The sequence below is a fragment of the Cyprinodon variegatus genome, unplaced genomic scaffold (genome assembly GCF_000732505.1).
Source record: "Cyprinodon variegatus isolate N-32 unplaced genomic scaffold, C_variegatus-1.0 Scaffold652, whole genome shotgun sequence".
NCBI lineage: Eukaryota > Metazoa > Chordata > Actinopteri > Cyprinodontiformes > Cyprinodontidae > Cyprinodon > Cyprinodon variegatus.
In genome coordinates, this window is record NW_015151105.1 from 173,155 (window position 1) to 192,160 (window position 19,006).

Sequence of the window (19,006 nt, forward strand, 5' to 3'; positions counted from 1 at the left end):
TGTGTTTGGTAATTCTCACAAGTGATTAAGTGTTGCAGCTAGGACAGCTGTTCAAGATGAGTTCATTGGCATGTTTAATTAATTGCACTTGAGATAATTATTCAATCATTAGTTTGATTAATTTTCTGCTGCCTGAATAATGCATCAAATGTCTGCTCTGTGTCAATAGTTTTGAAGGTAATTGTCCAACGAAGCTGACCAGTTTTTTGGAAGCTTCATTTAGGCAATGAATTCTGCAGGAGAAAATGATGTCAGTGCCAGGCATCACTAATGGGATTCATTATTATGACCTCATGGCTGATGTGAGCAATGCTAATGCTCACTTAACAGCCAAACCACAAAGGCTGCTCTAATGCCGAGCACCTGCTCAATCTGCATTGGTTTTCTCTGTTTCCGGGACATCACCAGTATTTTCCTGCTTCCAGATCTAGCATTTTGACTGTTTTACCCAATATTTTGTTTAAAATCTGCTTATTCTACACTCTCTGAAACATTAAGAGTAGCAGCAACATCCAACTAAAGAGAAAAGCCAGACAAATGGTTTGTGAGAGATCTTGTCAAACAGATTAATTCCCACCCTGAGCCTTGGGCTTCTGGACCGTTTTTCTGTCATGCTGTTTTGCCAGGCTCCCTCTTGATAATACCCCAAAGATAAAATTAATTGTGCAGGGAGATGTGGGATGGAGGGGTGGATAGGGGGGTCTACAAGGACCTTGAGCAAGCTCACAAAGTCTTCTTTTCCTCTATGCCCTGCCTTTGCATGTGATAACACGAACATAATCAAACCGTCAAAAGCATGACCCGTTACATCACTTATGGCTTACTTTGTTATGAGGTTTCTTGAGGGAGGGAGTTTCTGAGAGGCATGTGAGGGAACAAAATCAATCCATATGAGATACCCTCATCTTGAGAGGCTTTGATCCAATTACCATCAAAGTGGAATCCCTCCCTCCATCAGCTTTTACAGAGAGGGACTACAATTTGGTAACACATACAGCTTTATATAAACATTTTCTTCGTTGGTGCTGCTGACTGCACAATAAGCAAGTATGTTAAAATATAATCAACAGTGTCATTCCAAAACAAATAAAGAGACTCCAACGTTTAAATTTTTGTTGATAAAAAACCTTCAACCTCTTAACATCCACCTCATTTTGAAGTAATCCTCGCCTATTTTGCATACCCAAATGGAAAAGAAAATAACTGAGGACTAAAGTGTGATACATAATTGGAAAGGTAACACCTTCTAGTTTCTGAAAATATAAATGAAAATTAGGTGAGTAAAACATAGCCTAAGCTGTGTCAGTTCAAACATGACTTGTTTTTTATTTTATTTTAGAAAATAATAGGTCTTTTTTGAACAGCAGTAATAAAGACATGCTTTAGAATAGGCATGTGTTATTGGATTACATTTACAAACATTTACGAAGCAAGTATTTTCCACTTTTTTTTTTCGGAATCAATGTATATGACTAAATGTAACATTTTTAAACCTAAAATAACATAAAAATCTAGAAAAAAAAATAGTAAAAATGCTACTTTTCAAGCTAAAACAACCCCAGTGCCTTTTCTTAGCAACAATTTACAAGAACCTTATAACTTCTTGAAATTGTAAGTATAGAAAAAAAGAGTTTACACTGCAAAAAGGATCTAGAAATAAGTAAGAAAATAATCTTAAATAAAGTGTATTTAGCCTTGATTGGAGCAGGTAAATAAGATTATTTGCCAATTAAATTTGTTTGTTTTTACTCTTAAAATAAGATAACCAGATAATATCCACTTAAAATAAGACAATGCAATTGTTTGTTCTGATTTTGAATGTAAATTGTCTTGTTCCATTGACAAAAAAATAACAAAGAAAATACACTTATTTTAAGAAAAAAATGCCTTAATTACAGTAGATTAAGATTTATGCAGTGTATAAAAAGTAAGAGATATTGTCTTGCACATATATTTTTGTTAGAGACTGCTAAGTTTGGATGGACCCATATGCAGACAGGTAGGTGGAGGCAGGATGGTGAGCTGAAACATGTTTATTTCAGAAGGCTTATAAATAAAATGGTCTTAAGACTGGCATGGCAAACTGACATGGCATGAATGGTTGAGAAAACAGGGCATGGCACCAAGTTTTTACCCATAAAAGTAACGGTGATAAGCAAAACCATGGCTTGGCAATATGAAAAAAAAAAAAACAAGAAAGAAAGCAGCTGAATATGATGGGACTGATCGCGCAGAATAAGAAACAAATCCTTAACAGAACTACAGGGAAACAGCTGGAAGGATCTGACAAATGAAACCAGAGATGGAATAAGTGAATAATGAACTCAATAGTAAAAGTGTTTTTTTATTTTTATTTAACCTTTATTTAACCAGGAAGTCCCTTGAGATTGAAATCTCTTTTTCGAGGGAGACCTGGCCAAGACAGCACACCAGTTAAGACGGCACACCGGTTACAAAATTATTCAAAGTACTTTAAGTATAAGATTACTTTATAAATATTTTTAGACTGTTAAAAACTCCATAACCGAGTAGAAATAACTTAGAGCTGCAGTTGACACTCGGCACAGCACACGTGATACAAAAAACTTTAAATATCAAGGCAATGCAGATAATGGCTTGGAAGATGAATCACTGAGCCACACTGTGACAGACATTTCCAATTAAAAAACATTTAAATAACCAGGGATCTATCTACTCCATGCTGTCCTGAGTCTTATCATTTGTATTTCGTCTTTTTCTATGTATCCACTCCCAAAATGCTAATGTTAAATATTTAGAGTTCCTGGACAAAGAAATGTGTCATATATTTTTAAAATACATGCAATACTATTTTAAAGTCCTCCTCATAACTGTAAAACAGCATTGAAGAGCCAGCTTGACATTCTCAGGAAGGCTTAGACAACATATATACATAAGGACAATGCTCAACGGGGAATATGGGGAACAGGTCCTGATCTAAACATAATAGAAGTTTGGTGATCATGTGCTGCTTTTCTTGAGTTATCGTTATAAAATTTAAATCATAAACTCTAAACATTATAACTTCAGGAAAATTAGGCACAGTAATCCACAGAGAATTTATAAATAGGAAATATTATTTTATCTAAACACCCACTGTCTCCATACTTTGGCAATCATAACGTGATTAGAGTATTACCAATACCAATACTTTTGTAATGTTAAGATTTTCAAATAGTAAGACTGGATTAGGTTCTGTAAAAGCAGATTCCAAATTAAGGCTGCTCAGTTTGTTAACAAAAAAGCAAAAACTTTATATGGAATTAGGGGGTGTGTTGTAGATTGTCTACTAATATTGCGTACCCAATGTATGACAGGTGCAAATGGGATTTGGACTTTATGATATTATTGAGTACATTTTGTGTAATGCTAGCAGCTTGGGGGAGCAGGGCGGCCATAAAATAACTGAAAGACTTGTTCATGTTAAATCAGCTCAAAGACTCAGCAGGGCCTGGGACAAAATGCTAGGATATGGGCCTCCACACATAGCATTTATAGTGGGCTTTCCCAATTAGTGACCATGAGACCGACAACTGTCACACTATCTTCTGCACATATTTCTTCATAGTTTTCTCCACTGAGTTCCCTTGGTTGCACTAGAGGGTATAAGTACACACACCACTTTTAAGATGGGTTTTTGTTGCACTACCATAACAAGAAGTTGTCACAACAATGGTAGCAGTCCAAGCTTTGGCAGCAACTGTTGCTGGGATACATAGGTTTCTGAAGAACAAACACTCAAGATTGTCTAGAAGACACAAACTGTTAACACTCACCTTATGTGTGTTAGCACTGCTGCATGAGCATTGGACTCATATTGGACTTGCTCATTGACCAGTATCTTTGCTGTTCCTAGAACTGCACTTTTCTGGACCAAGATGTCTGATGTATTTCCAGGGATCTTCTGTAACCACTCCTCAAGTTTGTGGGTCACTGCCCCGAGTGCCCCGATGACCACGGGCACCACTGATGCCTTGACCTTCCAGGTTTTCTCAAGCTCCTTTCTGAGCCCCTGGTATTCCTCTAGTTTCTCTAGTTCCTTTTTCCTGATGTTGCAATCACTTGGTATTGCAATCACAACGGCTTTCCTCAGCTTTTTGTCCACCTCCACAATGTCCGGTTGTTTTGCCATTCCCTTTCGCTCCGTCTATATCTGGAAGTCCCACAGGAGCTTGCTCAGACATTCTTTACGATCTTTGGGGGTGTTTCCCACTTTGACCTTGGGGTTTCCAGCCCATACTCTGACGTTCCTGTACACTATTAAAGCCACTTGGTTATTTCATTCCAAGCTTTCCCTGCTAGCATCTTACACCCTGCAGTTATGTGCTGGATTGTCTCAGGGGCCTCTTTGCACACTCTGCATCTGGGGTCTTGTCTGGGCCTCTATTGCTCTGGTGCTCAGGGCCTACTCCTGTGCAGCCATGAGTTCCACTGTGCTGTCCTTCAGTCCGGCTTTGTCTAGCCATTGGTAGGATCTGCCACTTTGGTTATGTTTCATTGGTACATCCCATGTAGGGACTTATCCTCCCATGACGTGTGTCATGACGTCATGACTGTAACTGACATTTATCTGATCTTTCCAGTATGTTGGGTTTGCTAAATAGGAAAACAAATCACAAGGAGGCTTTTCCACCTTAAAGACTTCTAATACGTCACTGAAAGTAAATAATCAACATATCAGAGTGAATTCTCAATAAGCTGGTCAGCAGTTAGAATGAGGCTTTGAATTGGTTAATAACAATACAGGCTTATCATGTATACATTTTTTAGAAGGGTATGAGAACAGCTAAAAAAAACCTTTTTGAACCACTACTACTTTTACTTGGAATTGATAGAATTTTGGAGATACAGTAATCATATAATTTCTTATAAGAAAGATTTATTTATTAGCCAAATAAAAATGACTCTAAACATATCTATCAGCTGTGTAACAAAATGTTGGATCAATATGTTTAGTAGCGTTACATTTATTATATAAAATCTATAGAATTATATAGAATTAAAATATATACAATTTTCTTATGATAAAATATGAAAAGTGCAAGAGGTATGAATACTTAGCAAGGTGTCTAAAAAAACTGCTAAACTTGTAATAAATGGCATGAATTTGGCTAGGTGAGTACCTGTTAGCAAATAACTACTGCTTATTTTTAGTCCAAATTGCCGCACATCTACCTCCACAAAGAACCCATCCAAATTGTCGACTTCTGAATATGTTGTAGCATAAAGCAGCTCCAGAGGCTTCGATTCCTAATTGAATCTAACAATGCCATTTTTACCTCAGTAAACCTCAGCCAGCATTAATAAAATGCCACATTCATGACAGTGGGAGGACGGAGGGGTGTTCTTGCGTAGTCTGCTTTTCTTTTTTTTTCTAAATAAGGTGACATGACTCATTAATGTGATGAATGACCATCCAATTCCCCAGATCCAGCATCAATCCCACCCTCCACCCCCCCTTCAGCCATTCCCCGTTCTGGCCATTCCGGGTGAAAGCCACACATTTAAACATACATCCGGTAAGTGCTGAGGCAAGCAGGTCCAACAGCCAAATGGTTGCTCTTTTCAGCTCCTGAGTCTCCCAAGGACCATTTCCCTGTTTGTTCCCATCAAATCATTAAATTTAACCCCCTGCTCACTTAGGGTTATATAAAGATCAACAAGAAGACAAACAGTTGGGGTACAGTGCAAAACAGCAAAGACAAGCCATTATCTGTTGTAAAGGCTGAGAATATATATCAGTGTAAAACAAATTAACCATATAATGGTTTTTTTCTTCTTCTTTTTTTTCTCAGTTTTTTTTTTCTCCACAGTAGTGCTTGTTTGCAACAGCTGTGCTGTGGAGGAATTTTGGCCCAATCTTTACACGAGCCACATTAAAGGATTTTTTGAGCCTTGACAACTGTTAAAAACATTTACACATTTTAAATTCAGACGTTGACTAAACCACTCCAGATCTTTTATTTTCCTTTTGTTGAGTCGTTTAGTGAGGGAACTGTAACATCATTTATCTAAACCAAGACAAAATAATTGTAGGGTATAAAAAATTTTATTTACAAAAAGAATATCTTATTTGCTTTTACTTGATGCTGCTTTAATACACTATTCATTTGCCATTAAATATAAAAAATAATGAGTTGGTATTCTTTTGTGAGTGTTAGAATGGTTAATTTGATCTTATTTCTCTAAAACAATATGCTGATTATACACACATGTAATTCGGTGCATTTTTTTCAAGGAACTCTGTTTTGTCCTGTTAGTTCACACATTTGTCTTTTAAAAAGAATTACTTAAGATGTTGTTCGGAATGAGATATCAATATATTCTTGGAGTAGTTTTGGTGAGCTGAAATAAAAAAAAACTCAGAGTTTCCAACCTTAGGCTAGATCGATTCAGAGTTGAGTACATCTGCTTGATGAAACAGACCTCGGCAACAAAGTCTTTTCTCATAGATTTTTTTGTGTTTTCTTTTTCAATTGCCCCACATTAAACTACTATTACACATTGGCATTAGTGTTAGACTGATGCATTATAGGAAGTATTACTTTTCAACAGTTTTTGATGAATGCTGAAGAAAGGTCTTAGACTACTGCTTGTAATGTGGGGAAATGGCTGAAAAACCAAAGTTTGTCCATAAAGTCCGGTCATATAATTACCTCGAAACACATATGTCTTCCTTTTGAGTTGTGTATATGTATGGATTGTTCCCTACAAATACCTGTCTTAGTTATCCTTCATAATTTTCTGAGGGACTTGTGGCAACAGTGTATGGCAGATTTAATTCTGTCAGTGAGCCCCAGGGCAGTTGTGGCTACTACTGTATGTAACTCGCCACCATCAGTGTGTGAACACGTGTATGAATGGGTGAATGACTGAATGCAGTTCAGCACAAAAATAAACTAGGAGATGCTGAAAATCTTAGCAAGACAGCTGTTTGCCGCACCATCAGAAGTGTGTATTTGGCATTAAAAGTTTCTATGCATATCTTCATAATCTTTTCCAGCAACAGAAGAATGAACTACATCAAGGAGGGAATCTATAATCTTTCAGAAACAATGAATTATGCTACACAGCAAAAAAGAAACTTTAGAACAGGTGGACTACTTTTTTGTTTTTTTGATACAGGATTCCCTAATGTTGTTAGTCTGCTGGAATACTGACACGTAAAGATAAATTCATCCTCTGGAGCATGAAGAAGATTTTGTTGACAGAAAACCTATTCATAGTATCACTGTTCAGGTAACAGTGAGTCATAGAAAGGCCTACTGTCAACTACATACATTTATTATGTGCATTTAAATACCTGAACACTTATAATAGATGATGATCTGTGACACTAACTGCATCACAGATATTGCATCCCTGCATCGACTGCCTCACTCAATGACTTTCAAACCAGGCTTCCCTTTGGTTATACTAGTGTTTAGCCTGTTTAATTGGGATGATCCTAAAAAACTTTGAGGAAAAACACTGACAGCCCAGCGTGGTCAAAGACTAACAGATTTATTTAAATAAGTAGATCTACAGGAACCTTAATTTCAGGTGTGATATCCCCAGAGCCTTGTTTCAGAACATCAAGCAAAGCAAAAAGAAAATCCCTGTTCCTGTCAAATATAAACAGGGACACATCATTGTGGTAAAAAAATATATTTCAATTAAATAAATAAAAAGCCACTTCATTGGAATGAATGCAAATTAAACATGTTTAAGTGCTATTTCCCCTTTAAGTGCATCAGTGACCAGCCGTTAATTGAATCTGATCTTGAGTAGTCTTCCTTTTTTTTTTTTTTTTTTTTTTACCTCCAGTCCCCAAGTGCTCCACAGTTACAGGCCAAAATGACTGCAGACCTATAATCCTAACATTGGTAGTCATGAAGTATTTTATGAGAATGGTCACAACCTACGTCGAGGAATCCATCAATGTTACTGTGGACTCACATCAGTGCGCCTACAGTAGGAACCCATCCATCACTGGTCCTACAGTATCTCATTGGTCCACACAGCTTTCACCCACATGGAGAACAGAAATTATTACATACGTCTGATCTTTCTGGATTTTTTCCCCGTCCATTAATACCATTATCTCAGACTTTACTGCAGAAGCTCTCCTAATTTGGAGTGAGTCCCACACTGACCTGTCCTGGCCTTCCTGACCAACAGACCTCAGACGGTCAAGATCCTCAACACCGTCCCTCCTCAGCCCTGGCTCGCCCCAAGGCTGCATGCTGAGCCCCCTCCGGTTTAATATGGTGACATATGACTGCGCCACCAGACACCCAGCTGTCGTATAGTGAAGTTTGCAGACAACACAGCAGTAGTGGGATGAATCATAACAATGATGAATCCAAATCCAGATAGAAGGTTGAACACCTGGTGTTGTGGAGTAGGGACGCACAACAACTGCGTCAGTATGAATCAGACTATGGAGATACTGGAAGATTTAAAAAAGGGTGCTGGGGAGATGATCTACTGCTACAGGTACCTGGACGTGCATTTATTCAAGGACCTCGCCTGGACTTCAAAAACTTCCTGTCTGGTCAGGGAAGCACACCATCTCTACTTCTTCAGGAAGCTACAGAAAGCTAGGTTTGGGGGACAGTTCTTATAAACTTGGGTCATTGCTTGGTGGACAGTGTTATCTGACTGTATCACTGGGTGGCACAGTAACTGCACTGCTGCTGAGAGGATGGCCCTGTAGAGAGTGGTTAAGGCTTTAGAGATGACTGTAGAGATCAGCCTTGCCTCCAGCTTTGACTTGTATACCTTTATATCATGAAAAGCTTCACCCATCCTGCACAAAGACTGTTCCAGACCCTGCCCTTAGACAAGCTGTTAAGAACATATAGAGAAAGACCACAAGGCTCAAAAACTGTTACTAGCCTGCAGCTGTTAGACTGCTGAACTTAAGCTGTACTATACTCAGCTTCTACTATTTCTCTTTTTTTATATGTTAGCTGGTATAACAATGAAAAAGATCTGGAATACTTGAAATGTTATACTGCAATAAAAATGTTTCACACAACTCCATTAATCCATTGCAAGACATAATTATTGGTCTATTTAATTGTATAATATTGTATAATTGTATAATGCGAAGACACCTGTGCATGGGGTGCTCATGGCACAGTTATTTCCCCCCTTTCTCTTCTCTTCACAGTTTATCTTCTTAATTCTGAAAAGCAGAGCATTTTTATTTGTTTTATATAAAAGTCATCTCATAAATTCAGAGAAAACGTTTTATTTGCATATTAAGTTATCCCCTTAATTCAGAAAAAAACAGATCAATTATTTTATTCAGTTAAATACAATGCACTTCCGTATAAATCACCTTTGGAATTATTGACTAATAAGATTTTTGCAAAAATGTACAGGAATCTCCATTTTTACATTTTTGCTCACTTTCTGTATATTATTCTTTCATTTCTTTACCACATAAATTAAAACTTCATATAAATGTTATTTCTTGTTAGAATGTTATGGTGTATGACATGCTATTAGTGGAAAATAAGTTTGTAGGTTGTGGATTAGCGTTTGTTTGGATAATTTGTCAAATTTATCAGCCGAAATCCTATTCTGTCAAGTGGAGATGCACTTCAAGCTCTGACCACTAGAGGGTTTGAAAATAATTAAAGGAGAATTCCGGTCATATTCAGAATTCAAACTTCTGAAAGTACTTTAAATATGAAATTATTACATACTGTTGAATAAATGATATATATTTTTAATTAAGAGTAATTTCATTTGAATGTGCTTTACGGGAGACATCCATGTTTGTCAAAGAACACTACTGCCACCTGCTGGTTTGTGACGTATCGGCTGTTGAGCAAGTCCCAGTGCTATATCTGGTGTTTGTCACAACGCGTCCAAGTCATCTTGAAAACATTCTTCTTCAAAATGTTGGCTACATATTACATTTTTTTTCTCTGGCCAGAAGTTTGACGACAAATCCTCCCTCTTTAAGTTGGCAATACAACGACCAGGACCACAGTAAGCTGTTGTGGAGGATCATAAATCGGAAAGGTGAAATAACAAAAAAAAAAATAAATTTCACTTTTTTTCATGCTTGACAACATCCAACTGCCATCCACGCGGTCATTGTCAGTTTAGCTATAGCTCTCGCGAATTTCAATGGTGAAGTCCTCTTGAAATTTTAAATAAATGTTGTAGATTGCAGGCGTGACACGAAGTTCCCATTGATTTTGCTTGTAAAGCGGGGAGAATGGCGCTAGGATTATCGCACTGTGACTTGACCGCCGGAAGATGTCAGGAGTGAGGTGTTTCTATATATCTGGGCAAAAAGGGCCGGCCCCAGACACAGTGATTGTGATAAATATTATTATTATTTTTTTTTTTTCTGATTAACGCTAAATTCATTAAATCTGCGCAAATATACTAGTTTAAGATATAGATAATGATCCACTGATCATTCTTTGCTGACCGTACTTTTTCTTTAACATTAAAAAAATATAGCGAGAAAATTAGAGATATTTAAGAAGGCAAATAGATTTTCACTCTAAAGTACATAGATTGGTTAAAAAAAAACAGCACATCAACATGCACATTTGACTGTGCAAAGAGGGCACAAATACTTAAAGGTTGATTATGGTTGTGTTGTGATCCAAACAATAGGTTTGAATACGTGTTTTCTGAAAATAAATTCCCAAAAATCCCTCAGCTTTAGGTAAAGACAACCTTGAACAAATTAGACCTTTAAATAATTTTTTTTTAAAATATTGTGCTGAAGAATCTAAAAACCACCTCCAGCTATTCAAGTCTTTAGCTGTTGCTTTGAGTGCAGTGGGTACATTCAGTGTTTGAATACAGTTCGTCTGATGTTTGCCCCTGCAGGGTAACAAACTATCCATGATTATGCAAGGAAACAGCTCGCGGTCTGTAATATATGTCATTTTAACAGTCAGAGTGTTGACAATTTACAGCATATGTCCTCTCAAATCATGTATTTCAGGGATACAAACTCACAACGTGCACCTTTGTTCCATTCTTGTATAGTATGCATTTGTTTTGGGTTCCCAAGATTTGCAAAAGACCTGGTTGATGGAATAAATCTAAATATAACATCTAAATACGGCAGCCCCAGTATTGCATGACACATAACACACTAAGTGCTGGTCACTTGCAATTATGTTCAGAGACTGCTCACACAGCCAAGTCCATTATAATCCATCCACTTAAAGACACTTACAGAGTTGTTGTACCCTCACTACCGTTGGGTGACTGGACTTAGTTTCTATGGGAACCAGCGTGCAGGGCAAGCCAGTAAAATGTGGAAAGAGCAGCTGCTGCTCAGATAAGCAGAAGAAAGGAGCCAAATGTTAAGTCACAAATATAAAGAGAGCAAACACTTTATTTGTAAAAAAAAAAAAAAAAAAAAAAAAAAGTGTGCTAAAATTCATCTTATGCAACTCTTAGTTATGCCGAAAGCTAAAAAACCTTTCCATTACTATAAACTCAGATTCTTTTTTTTCAGTCTAAAGTTGGGTGACTTCAGGATAATAAATGCAAACTGTATTGGTCACTATAAATGTACAATACAATGGAATTTGATCTCTGCACCCATGGATCAATATGGGGCTAACAGTCTCACCCACAGACCCAGAGTAGCAGGCTGTGGGGTTTAATCCAGGTTCTTGCAGCTTTCTCATAATATAAATTTAAGCCACAAATCACAACATTGTATGCATTCAAACACTCTCCCACTGATGGTGGCAATCTACATTCATTTAGGACAAACAGGTCAGCGGAAAGTTAGGCAATGGAGAATTTCATGTAAAGGAATTAATTATTGAAAACTCTAATACTAATAAATTATCCACACAAATTCCGATTTAATTACACCAGGACCAATTATATCATGATTATGAATATTATAGTCTAATGAGGTTGATCTTTTTTAGTAAAACATCATTATCATTGCCGGGAAGTATTATGTTAAGCTAATGATTAATCAGGATGGTCCAAAATATATTGATAAACTCTTTAAGATATAACACTACTGAAAAAAATATAATTTACATCCACTTTCTACCTGGAATGTTATAAGTTTATTGAGAGAAAGATATGTTGTTATTTACACCACAGAACATGTTGGTCTATTTCTTGGATTCAGATACGAACTGTACAGCAGAAGTACTACCATATCTATTGTAAAACTAATTTATTGTTTACAAAAAATATATCTATTACATTAGGTCTAAAGGATTGCAGCAATATCTCTAAATCGCCTCATTTTTTTAATCACACTTTTTCATTACGCAATATGTTTATTGGTATAGCACAGCTCAGTACAAAGACAATTCAAATGCATTTACATGAATTTAATTAAGCATAGTAGAATAAAATCAATAATAAATTAGTGATTGAGTCAGGTAGTAAAACAAACAAGAAAGTTGGGTATAGCCTGTGTAGTTGTAGTGAAGAGAGAAGAAAAGCTTGAGCTGTCAAGACTCAGAACAAGATGACCCAGTTTTTAAGGCAAACAGATTTCTCAAACTTTTATTTAGAAAATGGATCTGCAATGAACAGCAAGGGCGACTAAGGCAGGAATCTCTGCAGGGAAAGAACACAGGTTAGTGACCTGGCTGAGGATGATAATGAACGTGTGAGTCACTAACCTGATTATAAAGTTCAGTCCGCGTCCAGAGGACAAGCTTGATTCCAGCCGGTTGGCTGCTGTTAAGATGCGTCAAATGCTGCCCAGAGAGTCCCAGATGTTAAAGTCCCAGAGGACGGAGGACGGGCAGTTGATCATAACCAAGTAATTGAGATGAGCAATGTTAATACTAACGGCTAGGAAACAGGTACTCATGTTATTCCATTATTTAATTTATGTTAAAGCTGATTCTTTTTAAATGAGAACTAACTTTATTTTTGTAAATGGCATATATAATATCTTTTATGATGACCATTTGGTCAGGATTTGGTTCAGTTATGAAGTACCAGTGTACAAAAAAAATAGGACAGCTTTTACCATTCAAACCAGATAAACATTTTCTGAGCAATCTCAAAAATTTTATTTTAACTCTATAGAACCCCACTTCAACAAGTCCAAACAATTCTCTTTAAGCCGGGAATACACTGTGCAATATTTTCAATCGTTGCAGCTAAAGCTCAAACTGTACGACGAACCAGCAGGGTTTAAAAGTTCCCAGCTCACGATGTATGTTCTCACACTGTGTGACCTGATGCGATCTGATGCGTCTAAAAACTACACTTCTCGGACTCAACTCTCGGACTCAGTGCCGAGAGTTGGTGGTGGTCAGACTCGTCAATTTGGAAGAAGAAGAAAAACCTTATGATTCCTGATTGTGAGGTAGTCGTCAGAGGCTAATCGCCCGTCGTTACCCCCTGTATACTACACAATGGAGGACGTACAGTGAGGCTGAAACTTTGCCCGGTCGAAACAATTCTTGCACGACTAATCAGAATTAACCCGAAAAGGGCAAAAAAATCGTACAGTGTATGCCCGGCTTTACACACTAGCAAGCTATATTGATTACAGGAAGGATAATTATGTTAAGAACAGAACCCTGTGTGGTAATTCTAACATCTGATAACAAATTGTTTTTTTTTTTTTTTTTTTTTGTTTTTTTTTACTGAATAAGTATGTTTACAGGTCTGGTAAACATACTTATTCAGTAAATACAACAATAAGTACCAATATGTTCTTATTGGTGTATTTTTAAGTTGGAAAAATATGATTAATCTGGTATTAAATATGGATGACTTAGGGTTAAAAGAGGATAAATTAACTCACCCAGTAGATCACATGTAAAACAAGAGACAGCAAAACCCTGGACCTTTTTTATGCAAACCTTAAAGATGCTTACACCTCCGCCCCCTCCCCCCACTAGATCACAACCTTGTCTACCTGCACACCCACTAAAACCAGTTGTGAGAAGGGCAATAGTGCAGAAGAAGTCAGTGAAAGTTTGGTCAGATGGGGGGCTTTGAGAAACTGAGGGATTGCTTCAGAACCACAGACTGGAGCATGTTCCATAGCTTTCATGGTGATGGCATCAACAGCCTGACTGAATGTATAACTGTAGAGAGCACGGTGCCCACACAGAGGCTACAGGGCTTCCAAAACAACCACCCCTGGGTCACTCCTGAGCTGAAAGTCCTCCTGAACCAGAAAAAAGGCTTTCAACTCAGGAGACAGAGAAGAGCACATTCTTCTCCTTTGACTATTTAAGCTGATGTAATGAGTGAATTTCTCCACTGTGAGATCAATAAAGTCAATCAATTAATAAATCAAAAACTACTGAACTAATTAGATTATATTAAACAATAAAATTTATTCATAAATTGTTATTATGTGTCTTTTTGCTGTGAGGTTTGGCAGAAAAAAAAGTGGAAGCACAGATGCTTGACTCGAAGGGCTGGTTGTTTTTGGCAAGTGCTGCACTCTCCCACATGCATTTCTTGAGAGGAAGAGAAAGCAAATGTGTCCCTCCTTATGTTAGGTCAAACTACAAGACAGGCCAGATTTAGGTTGAAAAAATAATAAACACTGTGCCATATGAAGCTTCTGCCTCTGGGGCCTGATTTCATTGGTCTCTGGTGCTTTAACAATGAGGCTGTGACAGTCCAACTCAGCCAGGCAGTCATGTTCAAAAGCCTACTTTTTTTCCTTTCTTTCTTTTTTCCTCTCTCTCTGTGCCTGGAAACATAGGAGTAACACAGAGGATCAGTATCTGGCAAGTGTTTACACTTTTTCTCAGTTTTATAACCAAGAATAACACTATTTATATTGATTTTACATGGAATTATACAGTAATATATGTTTTAGATAAATACAACATGAACTACATTGCTAATATATTAAAATAATCTCAATTTGTTTTATGTGAATTGGTTCAATATAGTCCTGCGTTGGACTGGCAACCTGTCCAGGGTGTACCCCGCCTCTTGCCCAATGACTGCTGGAGATAGGCACCAGCACCCCTCGTGACCCCACTTGGGATAAGCGTGTTAGAAAATGGATGGATGGATGGATGGATGGATGGATGGATGGATGGATGGATGGATGGCTTCAATATAGTTATTTTTCTTTCTTTAAACGGCACCGACAACTTTCAGTTGGTAGATTGGCCCATTAGAATACTCTTTCAAGCTGCCATCTCTTTTTCTCCCGTTGCTGATGCTCAGTTGGTTTAAAACTGTAACCAAGCAGTCCATATTTTGGATCCAGTCCTCCCCTCATCATAGTAACAGATCATCATAAACCATGTATTAAGAAAATAATATTAGAGGAAAAATTGCTATAATATTCAGAAATTCTTTACGTAAATTAAATAGTAGTGGAGCCTTTGTCTGTGCATTGCATTTTCAAATAGTGTCACATCGTTGAGCCGAAGAACAAAGCGTAATTTTGACTACACAACACAACTGCATTTTTTAATCTGCTGTTAAGTATAAAAGGCAGATACATGTTAATGCAACAGATTTCATTAAGTTCTTTCATTTCGTTTTGGGATTAATAAAGTATTTTTAAACTGAAGTGAATTTATTTGGCCTTGAATATAGTTCTACATTTGTTACATATAGATATATTCCTGACTGAAGTTAAGTGGTGCATACCACAAAAGTATGGAACAAATAACTGAAGAAAAAATAAGATTTTACTATATGCTCTGGTTCAGTTCAGTTTATTGGGACTGTCAGGAGCGGGACACTTTTTTTGGGAATATAATATAATTCCAAAGAAATATTCTAGAATTGAAGATTCTCTTAAAGAATTCAAATAAAACCTTTAAGAAACTTTGGATTGATTTTTTCCCACTATTTTGTGTATATCGGGCTACTAAATGTCCTTAAAGAAAATGTGTTCAATGGTAATGTGTTATTGAATTATTTTGGGCTGTCTTGGTTTCTATTTGTGCTTTTGGCTCATGTTAGCTGTGTTGATCATTTACAATTTCTCACCATCTGGTTTTAAAACTACCCAAAATCATGTTTAAATGCATGAGGTGAAAGATGTTTCTCAAACCCCTTTACTAGTACTCACTGATCTCTGTATTTTTCTTTTAAATTTAAAGAAAGCTTCTAAAAACTTTCATAAAAATTCAGAATTGCTCTGTGCTGGAAAAGTGTGACGGTGATGGACAAAACTCTCATGTAACTTTTAATAGACCTGTAAGTATTTCAGTTGCAGCCAGTGACTTGTGGATACAGTATTTCTTTCAATCCCTGTACCTCTGCAGACAGGATGATCTTCTTAGCGCCATTACAGTCTGGGACACCATTCCGACCTCTCACTTTTGCCAATTTGCTCCTGGAAGACCTGAAGTCCTTGTCTTCATTAAAGGAGTTCCTCATTGATCAATCACTGTCAGAGGAGTTGCTCTGTAATTGCGCTTTAGCCTAATCATGACTGACGTCCCATCCCCCTGTTCTGTCACAGGTCTCAGGAGAGAGAATGTTCCATGACTTTCACACCTTCAACCTCAAGGTAGGCCTCCTTTTCTCCTGTCTGTGTGGTTTATCTTTAGATGTGTGTCATCATATAATGAATATTATGACTCATTTACTCATTAGTGGAGATGAGGATATGTAAATAAAATGGGAATTGACTTTTTGAATATTTTAGACCTCCAAAGGCTACAGTACAGTGGATTATTCCTCTCTTGTTCTTTTTATATTTTTTTACCAGTTCGTTCCCTTATTTTAAACCAAAACTACATAAATTTATACTGACATTTTAAACATAAGGATCCTTATTATGTAAATAAATGCTTATTAAGTTTAGATATTTCTTGGATTTCTTTTTATTTCAGTAAATCTTCAACTTCGTCTAACAACAATGCATGAGGAGTAAATGGAAGGGATATAAAATGTTATTTTTTTCAAGCATATATTTGCATTTAGCGCAGCTTTTACATTTGGCAGACAGACTTATTGCCTCTTTATTAAGCTAGTGGGATAATAATGATTTTATATAAAAGAAATGATTAACCCTTTAAAGTCAGGTGTATCATATTTGATAAATAAGTTTTTAAGAACTCTGCACCATTAGTGTGATATTTCTGTTTTTGAAAACCCTGACTTACACAATCAGATACATGCAGTGAAAAGAAAACATAAATGCGATTGTACAGAAAGGTGTAATGTATCAAAATTGATAGTTATATAATTTAACTTATAGACATTGTATGTTTTTAGTTTCATTTGTCAGAAAATTTTAGGATATCTCTAATTAAAAAAATTGTTTCTGTCAATTAGGCTACTTTATGGTCCAGGCTAGATCATATATATTATAAATTCACATTTTTTATGATTTCATATACTTGTATTCACCCTGGGCTGGAAATTTTTGGTGATTTAAGTAACCTAGAAAATTTTTTTTTTTTTTTTTTGGTAGTTTCACCAGGATCATGCAGATTGCATGTACCCGTTTGAATGACATTTTATAGACAATCTTAAACTTATATCAGGTAATAAAACCAGTGCCAATGATTTTGTTTATTACTGACAGCTGACAGGATGTTAAATGTAAAATTTGTTCTACCTTTATTGAGCAAAAAAGAAAAGTGAGTTGTGAGAAAATTACATTTCTCTTGTCATGACATTTCTTTCTGCATAGTAAAATAACAAACAGTGAATACTATGTGTTTAATTAACGTACATATATATATACACATATATATATACAGTATATATAGATAGATAGATAGTCAAGTGAACATTTTTAGGAGAATAGCACACAGCGATGTAAATGTAGAATGTCACCATTGCTGCATGTTAAAACTTGTTGAAACTGCAGAATGTTACATTGTTTAAAAGCCCATTTTCCCAGCCTTAAATGGATATTTCCACTTAAATATTAAACCCACCAGGCTGTGACTATTCAAAGAACCTGCTGTGATTTAGTAAAATGGTTCTGTCTATCACTTCTGCAGCTTAGATAGATGTCACATTGGTTTGATATCAACAATTAGTTTCGCCCCCTCTATGATCCAGCAGTTACTTATTCTGTGTGCATACTTTCTTCTGAATGCCCACACTATTTGTGCTCAGTCTATTGTTAAAATAAAATAAAAAATACAGTGAGGTTTGGCATCGTACACATTTCATCATTCTTTGACTCTTTTCTTCATTCTTTCTGATTTTTAAACTATACCTGCCTACTGAAACGCAACATGATTCACCTCCCTCAGTAGACGCAACGAATACAATCCAAAAAAGGAAATAGTTAATCCAGAACCTGCTGGTTTCATTTAATATCCCTTAATGTCATTCATGGGACATTTGTTCCACAATCATTCATAATGCTTTGTCTGAAGGAAGGACTGCATCGCAAATCCCAGTCATTTTGAAATCTGTCTGAACTGTCTGTCCTTAAAAAAAAAATCATAATTGTGCTGATGAACAGGTAATATACAAACAGCCTAGTGTGAAATTTGCTTCTGATTACACATTTAAACTAAATCAGTATTTTTTCACCTGCTGTTTTTGTTTAACTTTCTTAACAGTATAGAAATATTTAACTCTGGAGAACAAATCATCTTTGACCCCCAAATAAAGAAATAGAGACAGACAAACAGACAGACAGACAGACAGACAGACAGACAGACAGATAGATAGACACTCTGTTCTTCCGTGCTTGTCAAAACAGAGATGGTGGCATTTTAGTGGGACGCCATTGTGTGCCAAAGCTTTGGACTGCGCACTCGGGAGAAAAAAAAAAAAGTTTTTACATTTAAAATGCAATCAGCACAATCACCACAAGCAATCAGTTCCTCTTCATTTCACCTGATCGCTCCCCCCCTGTCCCACTAAAGAAGAGCTTGTTAAATGGAGCATCTTATCAGTCCTGGATTAAATTTTGACTTTGATTAACACATGTAATCTTAGTTTTGAATGTCACAGTTGAAGTTTTTGCAAAACAGATCTTTATTCTGGATATGCAGCAAGTTTTATTGTAAAATAGGAATTTCCTGTTTGAATATACAGTAACATACTAAAATTG

The 19,006-nt window shown here is 36.5% G+C and overlaps 1 protein-coding gene across 2 annotated transcripts in view; it reads left to right on the forward strand.

Moving 5' to 3' along the window:
- Positions 1-19,006, forward strand: part of ptprd (protein tyrosine phosphatase, receptor type D) — a 420,350-nt gene that overhangs the window by 107,706 nt on the left and 293,638 nt on the right. Inside the window, exon 5 of one of the 2 annotated variants that reach the window (XM_015393658.1) lies at positions 16,442-16,489. The exons of the other annotated variant lie outside the window; for it this stretch is intronic. The gene's annotated coding sequence lies outside the window, so the exon portion shown is untranslated. The remainder of the gene's footprint in view (positions 1-16,441; positions 16,490-19,006) is intronic. 2 annotated transcript variants of the gene reach the window in all.